Source organism: Emydura macquarii, unplaced genomic scaffold (genome assembly GCF_026122565.2).
Source record: "Emydura macquarii macquarii isolate MOO-44397 ecotype Brisbane River unplaced genomic scaffold, CSIRO-AGI_Emac_v2 contig_2990, whole genome shotgun sequence".
NCBI classification, from domain to species: Eukaryota; Metazoa; Chordata; order Testudines; family Chelidae; genus Emydura; species Emydura macquarii.
This window is the reverse complement of record NW_027133127.1, coordinates 53,793-63,714: the sequence shown is the minus strand read 5'-3', so window position 1 is coordinate 63,714 and position 9,922 is coordinate 53,793. Positions and strand designations below refer to the sequence as shown.

Below are 9,922 nucleotides of genomic sequence, written 5' to 3'. Positions count from 1 at the left end.
TAGATTTGTTTAGCTTTGGGGAGGCTTGGGTAAGTTTGATTAGATGGCAGTGTCTTTCTTTCTTTCTTTCTTTCTTTCTTTCTTTGGTCAGAGAGTGCAGAAGTTTTGCTTTCCACAAGGATGAAAGAGCGGAAAAGAGTTTCTGTAAGTGTCATGATGGCTGCATTCTTCTGTAGGTGATTATTTTAATGCAGCTGGGTTTTGATCATGTTATTAATGATTTGTTAGGGCATCTGGAGCCTTGAAGAGGCATATTTTAAAATATATTTATCTAAATAAATAAATAAAAATGCTGTGACACTCTTGCTATGATGTAAAGGGATTTGTGAAGAAAATTGTGTTGCCCTGCTTCCTGCTGATAATCTGTCCTTTGATAACGAGGTCAAATTTTTGATCCCATTGAGATGTTTGGTGTGATGGGCATGGAGTTGATATGCAATATTTTCTCTTTTTTGGTTGGGTTTTTATGTTTGTTTGTTTGCATGTTTTTGTTTTGTTGTGTTGTTCCTTCTGCGGCAAATAGGGGAGAAGGCTGTCTGGTCACACAACTCAGAACCAGTCACAGCTCCAGAGGGAAGAACTGCAGGCAGCAAACCCAGTTAGACCTGTTGGGAAACCACAGCTGATGCACAGAGGACTGTGGCCCGGGACCCATTTTGAGAGGGAGAGAATTGCATGATTCGACCCTAAGCAAAGGGCAGGCACAAGGCCAAGAAGTGAAGGGTGCACTCAGAGATACCAGGAAGGGGGCAGAGATGCAGCAAGCCCTATAATTATAACAGTTGGGATTTACACATTCACAGCAAAGGCAGCTGGATTTGACTAATGGCTACCCATCCGCACAAGGTTCTGAAAGTGTCTAAAGGTACTCTGGATCACAGACGTTGGCTGTCGTTGTTATTATATTAATGATTAATTATTGATATTATTATACCATGTTTGGGCATGGAAGTATATTCTAAATATGTGCTAGATAAAAGCAAAGCTGTTTTGAGTGGTTACATTTTAACATGCTCTGTTTCCCTTTCCTGGTTGGATACACTGATGCATTATAAACGAGTTTCCTAAAAATGAAGGGGGAGCTCCTCACTTGGTCCAAATCATCAGTGCTTCTTGTCCAAACCCAGCGATTATGAATTTAAAATTCAACTCCTTTGAATATTCTGAACTAAGGCACTGATCTGGAAAAACTCTTAAACAAGTACCGAACTTTAATCATATGAGTAGTCCCATGGAAGGCTTAAATTAACATGCTAAAATGCTTCTTTGGTTGAGAGTGTATGAATGAGATATTCAGCTGGGCCTAGAATGCATCTCCTCTTCATTTTCTGAGTTCAGCGACTCCCTTATGTTTCTCTGAAAATCCTATCCCAGTTGCATCAAGTTCACTTTTCCATGAACATTAATGTCTGCTTTGCTGGAGTATTCAGGGAATGTACATACAAAGGGGTCATCCATTCAACTGGTTTAAATGTAAATAAATGTAAAATGACTATTCACAGAAAGATGTTTTTCCTGTATTCATTCAGTGCTTCAAACGCCAGAGTGTAGAAACTCACTCAATCTTCTGGTAGATGTAAATAAAGGTGCAGCTCACAAATGTTGTATCTTGTAATGCTGTGCTATGTATTTCAGTAAATACCAATGTCCATTGATCGCCTATCAGCTCAAACGCCTGCCTGCACAACTCACATGTCTAGAAGTTAGGCCTCATTAAAACCATCAAGGTCCTGACTTGCTCCTCTTCTGTTGGTGGAGGAAGGAGAATGTTTTGGTCAATGAATGCGCAATGTTCTGATGATGAATGAAAAGGGGAGAGGTCTACAGGAGGGTTGGGCCCTTTGACACCAGGATGGGATTTGACTCACCAAGTGCTACAGCACCCGTAGTACCTCCCTTTGGTAGAGAGAGGAACTGTTCGGCTGTTCTTTGTGGCCTCATTCAAGCATTAGGATTTGGGGACCTGGGTATGTCTGTTATTTTACACACCAAGTGGAGAGAGAGAGAGAGAGAGAGAGAGAGAGAGAGGGCAGAGCACAGTGTCACTGCCATTGGATCATCTTATACCTTTCTCTGCTAGATTGAAGAGCCCCTTATTATCAAATTGTTGTTCCCTATGTAGATATGTGTACCCAAAGCCTTCTCTTTGTTAAGCTGAATCAATTGAACTCCTTGAGTCTATCACTATAAGGTATATTTTCTAGTCCTTTAATCCTTCAAATGGCTCTTCTCTGAACTTTTTCTAGTTTATAAACATCCTTTTTGAACTGTGAGCACCAGACCTGGACACAATATTCCAGCGATGTTCCCTATGTAGACTCTGTACAGCACACAATGATTTTCAGGATTCTGGTCATCTTATAATGCTGATGAACCTCAGACACTCAGAAGGGATTGAACTCAAACTGGGGAAAAGGGCATCCCAGGATTTCGTTGGTTTCAAAGTTCTCAAGAACTTGACAAATTAAGATTCTGTGGGTTAAGAAATCCCTCTCCTCCTTGCTTCTCTGCCAGATTGTCCTTGAGTAGAAGGCCAGAGTCACCACAGCATAGGCGGAGCTCTGGAGGAGCATGGGTAAGCAGCCGTGAGTCTCAAACACACTGGTTTAATGGTCAAGGACAGAAGGACTGTGGGCTCCCATGGCCAAAGGAAGGGCATTATTCAAAAAATCTGAACCTGTGTCCTAGAGCCCCAGAGGGAGAACTATGACAAGACTCTACCCAGACACAGTAACCTTGGAAGTATGTGGGATCCTCTCTCCCCCCCCTTCCCTTTGTTCCTTCCCCTTTTTTCTCCTGAACCATTCTCTTTGCCTTCCTTTGCTTCCCTCCTGCCTTTCTTCATCCTATCTGGAAAGCTTTCCAATTTGCAGTTCCTGCAGTCTTAATGTTAGTTAAGCAGTGGGTGTTTAACATGGGAGACACACTGGATATGTCAACACTGCAATGTAAGCCCAGGTTCAGTGGAAATCGAGTCAGCAGAGCTTGGGATTGAGTGTCTACACTAACGGCGCATCCTCCCTTGCATATTTTTGTACCCAGGCCTCAACATAGGTCTCCAGCATCCATCCCGTGTACATAGGCCTCCATCCAACCAGCCATAATTCAACATTCCTAACTCCCTCTTGAAATATGGCTGCTCTAGCCCTTTGTTCATGGTGCAATGTGGGAAAACTTGACCGCGTGCCCGTGTCATAGGAAGTTCGAGCAGCCAGCACCCTCCTGTGCCACCATGTGGGTCTGCATGCTCCCAGCAACTGAAGCCAACCACATGGAAGAGTCGCCATTTGAAGAACTTCGCTCATGTGGGCTTTCACTCCAGTGTCAGGAAATGAGCCGAGCTTCTGTGAGCTGCTGATGGATGTTCCAGCAGCCTTTTCTGACCCACTGAAGGCCCCTGACAAAGCTCATGATGGAGCAGGAGGAGGACACAGACATAGCAGACTTGCACATGACATTCGGTTGGTTAAGCACAGGAATAAATTGCCTAGGGTGGTTGTGGAATCTCCATCATTGGAATTTTTTAAGAGCAGGTTTGACAAACACCTGTGAGGAATGGTCTAGGTAATACACAGTCCTGCCTTGAGTGCAGGGCACTGGACTAGATGACCTCTCGAGATCCCTTCTAGTTGTACATGTCTTTGATTCTATGTGGCCATAAACCTGACCCTCATCACACTAGTGCATCACTCCACTCTTAGCTTCATTCCTGCTCCGCAGCAACTTGGTAGGCCAGCATTAATGCAGAAATAGGACCTCTGTTGAGTTAATATGATAGTCACCATCTTGGCTGACACCTTGTGGTTGCACCAGGGACCTCCAGAGCTAAGGGCATGAGTCCTTGCAGCTTGAGATAAACTGCCAGGCTCCCTGGTAGGGGTCTGACAGACTCACAGGATTGGGGGTTTGAGTGCAGAGGGGATTCATAACACAGAGAACAGTGGGTGACATTTGGTACATGTGACTCTGTGAGGCTGCTTTATCTGAACTGGAATCACCTCCCTCAGCCTCCGGACAGGCCTCACAGACATTTGCACTAATCTGACATCACTGATATTGCAATTTATTCTCAGGCACACATGGTCACTCGGATTCTCACACTCCAGAATGTACGCCTAACCCAGGCTGACCCAGCGTGCCTCCTTGTCCCCCTCTAGTGGTCAGACCTTGTATAGCATCTTATGAGTCTGCTATTGCCTCCGTATGGGTCACTTAGTGCTTGTAGCACCAGCAGCACGGGGTCATGCTTGAAAATCTACAGGGCCTGTGTTTAGCCCCTACAAACCTTCCGTCAAGGGACATTGAGAGAAAGACATATTTAACCATCTTAACGCATTACAAATTATCTTCCAGATTGTAATTATTATCCCCATTTAACAGATGATAAACTGAGGAATGCAGAGATGAAGTGACTGAACAAAGTCAGAGGAATTGTTGGGATTGGAACTTGGGATGTCCTGGCCCCTAGTCCTTTAATCATCAACATCCTCAAAATACTTTAGAATCAGGGAAATGTCAGTTACAACATAAGGAAGTTGAAGAAGTGAGGAAAGAATATTACAGATGAATAAGAATTACTCTATGCAACAACTTGACTCAAAACATTTGACCAAAGCCATTAATATATGGGTGATGCCAGTAACATGGTGCAGTGCCAGAGGGATTAAGTGGAATCAAAGGAGAAGGAAAGAAAAGGCTATCTAAACAAGAAAGCTCTTAGTGAGACACAGAGTATTGAATATCAGTCACGACACAGATAGGATGTAAATTCAGTGATGTGATGAAGGAAAAGATCCGCTATCTCTGGAAGCAGCAATTGACAATGAAGAAAATAACATCAAAGTACAGCCAACGTAAAAGATTATCTGGAAGCAATGAGTGAATCTGCATCCCAGCCCAAAAAATCATAAAAGAAGGAGAAAGCACATCGCCAAAGAAATTCTTGAAAGAGTTACACAGAAATCAGTGCATGGACAGTGATGGAGAGAGATCGAGCCCGTTAATGATAGAAGATTAACAGACTCATTTGAAATCAAATTAACCATGTGGCGTTTGGTGTTACAGCCCCTGAATCAAAAGCACCCTAAAGAATGAAGAGGCAAAGATTTTATAGGCTCTGGAAATTGTCACAGACCAAACGATGGAGGCCAACAGGTTGGACATGGTTGTTGTAGACAAACAGGACCATGTTAATTGATATTGCCAGACAAGCAGACAGAAGCATGAAAAAACCTGAGAAGATGGCAAAGTTTGAAGAACTCTGCCACAAAGTGCAACAACTATGGGAACCTAGAAAAAGGACAATCCTGGCAATTACTGGAGCCCCTGGAGAGACCCCTAAGGGTAGGAATGAGCTGATCAAGAACACATTAGGAATGCAAGACATCATGGTCAGTGACCTCCAGCCAACAGTGTTCTTCGGCACTGTGATAATTTTGAGGGTAGTCAAAGCAGAACGAGGATATTTGAGCAACTAAACTGTAGACAAGAGAGGCGCAGGGTGGGAAGGGAAATCAGTTGAAGAGACTTGACTCCTCTGTTACATAGGCCAGAGAACTTTCCCTAGAATAATTCCTAGAGCAGATCTTTAGGGAAAAAAATGATGTATCATGATTTAACAATTGTCAGTGATGGAGAATTCACCATGACCCGGTGCAAATTGTTCCAATGGGAGTTGGGTACCTAACTCCATGAGAACACCTTAAATACCCCGTTTACACTAAGTTCCTAAAATGTTTAAAGGTGACTCACTTCACACAGATCAAGGTGTAGCCCACGATACAATGAGGTTCTTTGTCCCTGTCTGTTGGCTAGAACATAGCGAGAGCATCTCTGCCACAGGCTTTCAATGTATGGCTCTGGGCTTTTATCTCAGCTAATAGACACTCATGTTTTTCTATTGAGAGGTTATCCGTTCAACCCTTGTAGATGTCCCTCTCAAACTTAGCCTAAGAGCTGCAGCAGCCTCGGGAGTCTCTGAGGTCTATATGAGGGAGTGCCCCATCTTCATTGCCTTCTGCTCAAGTTCTCCCACTAAATACTTGTATGACACCAGACGCCACGGTTCCCAAGTGCCCAGCAATCCTTAATGTGCTTAACCTCTCCCCATTCCTGCAGTGTAAGGAAATAGTGTAATTAATCCTATTTAAAAGAGGCAGAACAGAGGCAGGAGAGTAGGTGGGAGTTATCCCAAGTCACAAAGATTGTCTGTGGCAGAGCGAAAACTGAACACATCTTCCCAGAGTCCAAGACCAGCACTCTTCCTTCAAATCCATCCCCTCCAACTATTCATAGCAACTGAACACCATCCGTTATGGTCAATGTTTTTAGAGCCGGTTGACATCCTTTTGCAAGACAGGTCAGCAGAGTGCAGATGGAAAAAGCTGAGTTTTTTGAGGTGGGCGTGTCATCTAATGTTTCAATTTTACATCAGAAAAATTCAGTTAGAATTAAGCTTTTCCTTTAATTTAAATCAACATTTCCTTCTGGAAAAAAAAATCACTATAAAAAAAGGGTTTGGCTGGAATCAAAATATTTAACGGGAAAATTGTTTTTTTCATTTATAGTTTTCACACTTGCATGAGAAAATTTCAAAATAAAATAAAGCTTTTCATTTCATTTGGATTCAAAAGGTTCACTTCTTACCTTACTCTTTCTCATTCTTTTCTTCTTAGTTTTCCTTCCACAATTTTAGTGTGGTAAATGGGATACAATTAAAAAAAAAAAAAAAAAAAGGAAAAGAAGGAAAGAGACTTAATATCTGAAGCCTAAACATAGAAAAATAAAATTTGGAAGGTCTAGAGCATCAGGGTTGTAGATGAATGAATGGACACGGTAGGGAACAGGGGTGCTTTTGTGGAGGAAACCAGTCCCTGTCACTGCCAGGACAAGATCATCACTGGCGGAGAGACAAGCGTCTACTGAATTAGGATACTCCTGAAGAGCAGTTGAGGGTGTGACTCGTCCGTGCCTACAGTAGCCACCTGAAAATGCCAAGGTCAGGGCAGGCTGTAAAAGGAGAGCAGATTCTCCCAACACTGGTGAGTGACACTGAAGTCAGACTTCTCAACCAGCCACAAACAGTGCTTCTGATTCCCCCACACTGGTTATCAAGAAGCCAAAATAAAATATACACAGCCCCTTTACTGCATTTCAGTCTCTGGCTCCCAATCAGCCCCTAGGTCCAGTAAAGAGACAAGTTAATTAAACTCTGTGCTCTTTACCAAAAAGGTTTCTCCTGACCCCAAAGGGCCAGTCACAGTACCAGACCAATATAAGTTTGGATCTTACCCAAAATACCACACTGCCAGCCAATCGGTTAGTAACTAAAACTAAAAGTTTATTATAAAAAAGAAAGAAACAAACTATAAGAGAAATGTTAAAGGATTAAAGCAATCAGACACATACAAATGATGTGAAAGTCCATATATATCAGGTTTCTAATAGAATTGTGGAGTTTGCAGGCTTGTATGGTCCCTCTGGTGTACATCCAGTACCTGGATGGGTCTCAGTCCTTTGTTTCACAGCTTCAGTTCAGCTGTAGATGAGCTGATCTAGAGGTAGGTGAAGACTGAAGACAGAAGACAGACTAAAGACAAAATGGATGCAGTGCAGCTGCCTTTTATGTCCTTTGGCCTTTGCCATGCTGCTTTTGGAAATTTACAGGAATAAAATGGAGTCCAGAGTCATATGAGTAAATCCTGGTGACTCATCAGGTACATCCCTGGCTTCTCCCCCTGGGCCCATTGTACCTGTGAATTTCTTTAATGGGCCATTAAGAAGGCTAGTGCTGCAGCCATCCTGTCTGGGGTGTCGCCCAGACACAGCAGAGTTTGAAATACAGATATATCAAACATATCCATAACTTCCATTACACATATAACACATGAACATAAACATCATCATCTTACTTAGCACATTATAGCCTTTCTAACAGTACCTAGCATGGCATATCTCACATGAATTCCTATGATTTTGACATATTGATGTTAAACAACATAATAAATGCCCCCCCACCCCAATCTAGCCAGCATGACAGAGGGCACAGTGTTTAACTGAGAAAAACTAAGAAAATTCCCCAATAAAGCTTGTTAGCTACCATGAATAAAAATGAATGTGATATCAGTCATTTGGAGGGAAAAAAGGGAGAATTAGAAAAAGGCCTTATTTATAATAGATATTTTTGTTCAAAGGCAGGGATTTTTTTAGTACGCAAAATGGGCCAGCAGAACTTCACCATGACAGTGACTGAATTTGTCCTCTTGGGTCTCACCCAGAGCCGGGAACTAGAGCATTTTTTCTTCATCATCTTCTTCATAGTATACGTGGCCACCTGTTTGGTAAATTTCACCATCATCATCACGGTGATTGCAGACCATCTGTTCCACATGTACTTCCTGCCGGCCATCTGGCTTTCCTAGATGTCAGCGACTCATCAGTCAATACCCCTAGATTGCTTTGGGGTCTCCTCTGCCAACACAAATCCATCTCCAAATGTTCTCTTTTCACTGCATCGGGGGCGCGATGGTATTTTTCCTTGTGGGGATGGCAATCCATCGGTACGTGGCCATCTATAACCACTGAGATACTTGATTATCATGAACCAGGGTGTTTGTGTGGGGATAGTGGCACTGGCATGGCATGGCTGGGTGGATTGGCTCACTCTGCTGTTCAGATTGGACTGATCCTCCAGCTACCGTACTGTGGGCCGAACATCCTGGACAATTTCTACTGCGATGTCCCACAGATAATCAAAGTGGCCTGCACCGACACCCATGTGGTCGAGCTGCAGATGGTCTTCAATGGCGGAGTGCTCCTCATAGTCGTATTCATCATTCTGCTGATCTCCTACGCTGTCATCTTAGTCAAGATCAGGACCCACGTCACGGATGGGAAGCGCAAGGCTCTGTCCACCTGTGGAACCCGGATCACCGTAGTGTGTTTAATATTCATACCCACCATCTTCATCTATGCTCAGCCTTTCAAGAAGTTTGTCCTGGACAAGGTGGTGTCCGTCATTTACACAGTGATCACCCCCATGCTGAACTCAATGATCTACACGCTGAGAAACGCTGAGATGAAAAAGGCCATCAAGAGACTGGTGAGCAGAATCCTGAGAACTCAGGGAGGAAACTAAAGACATAATTTATTTTTGAGAGATCATTTCTATAAGAAACCAGACCTCAACTTATCAGAGAGGGGATGCATACGCCACGTGAACTGTGTATTCCATCGAAAGATATCATATCCTGCACACTCATGAAACATTGCGTCCATAAATAAGTTACAGACCAAGGGCCAAAATCCCCTTTGAAGTCTGTGCAGCCAGCTGATGTAAATCAGCATAGCTTCATTAGACTAGATGGATCATTTTCCTAGCCGGTGTAAATCAATGTATAGTTGTCGCATTGCAGCCAGTAGACCAAATCCCCAGCTGTAAACCTGCACGGCTCCATTGGAGTCAATGGCTGAGATTCCCAGTTGAAGCTATTCAGTGTGTTCTGTAAATATCTTACATCAGATGAGGATATGACCTTGAGAATTTCTGGTAAAAGAATTTCCTATGAATGATTTCAAACCCTGGAGAAGAAATCACAAAGATCATAATCTTCTTCTGAGGAGAAAAATACTGAAAAAAATTATGTAACATAAATAATTCTTAACTGGTCTGAAGATTTTATTATAGAATGTTCCTCTAAATTAATTGGATATTCTAATATTTTATGGCTTCTCCTTTTCTGTCTTATACAAATATACGGCTTATTTGTATTTCCCATAGGACAAGTCAGCAATATGTTTTAATAAAATTCAGTGTTTACTTTTACCGAAAATTAAGGGGGTTGGATTGTTTGTTTGTTTTAATAGATAGATCCATTTATATTTATATATTTATAGGTTCAACTAACGTTGTCTTTAATTGTCT

At 42.6% G+C, this 9,922-nt stretch overlaps 1 pseudogene; it reads left to right on the top strand.

Annotated features, from left to right (window-relative positions):
* Positions 1–8,216: 8,216 nt before the first annotated feature.
* LOC137140821 (olfactory receptor 4D1-like) lies at positions 8,217–9,136 on the top strand (annotated as a pseudogene).
* The last annotated feature ends 786 nt before the right edge of the window (positions 9,137–9,922 follow it).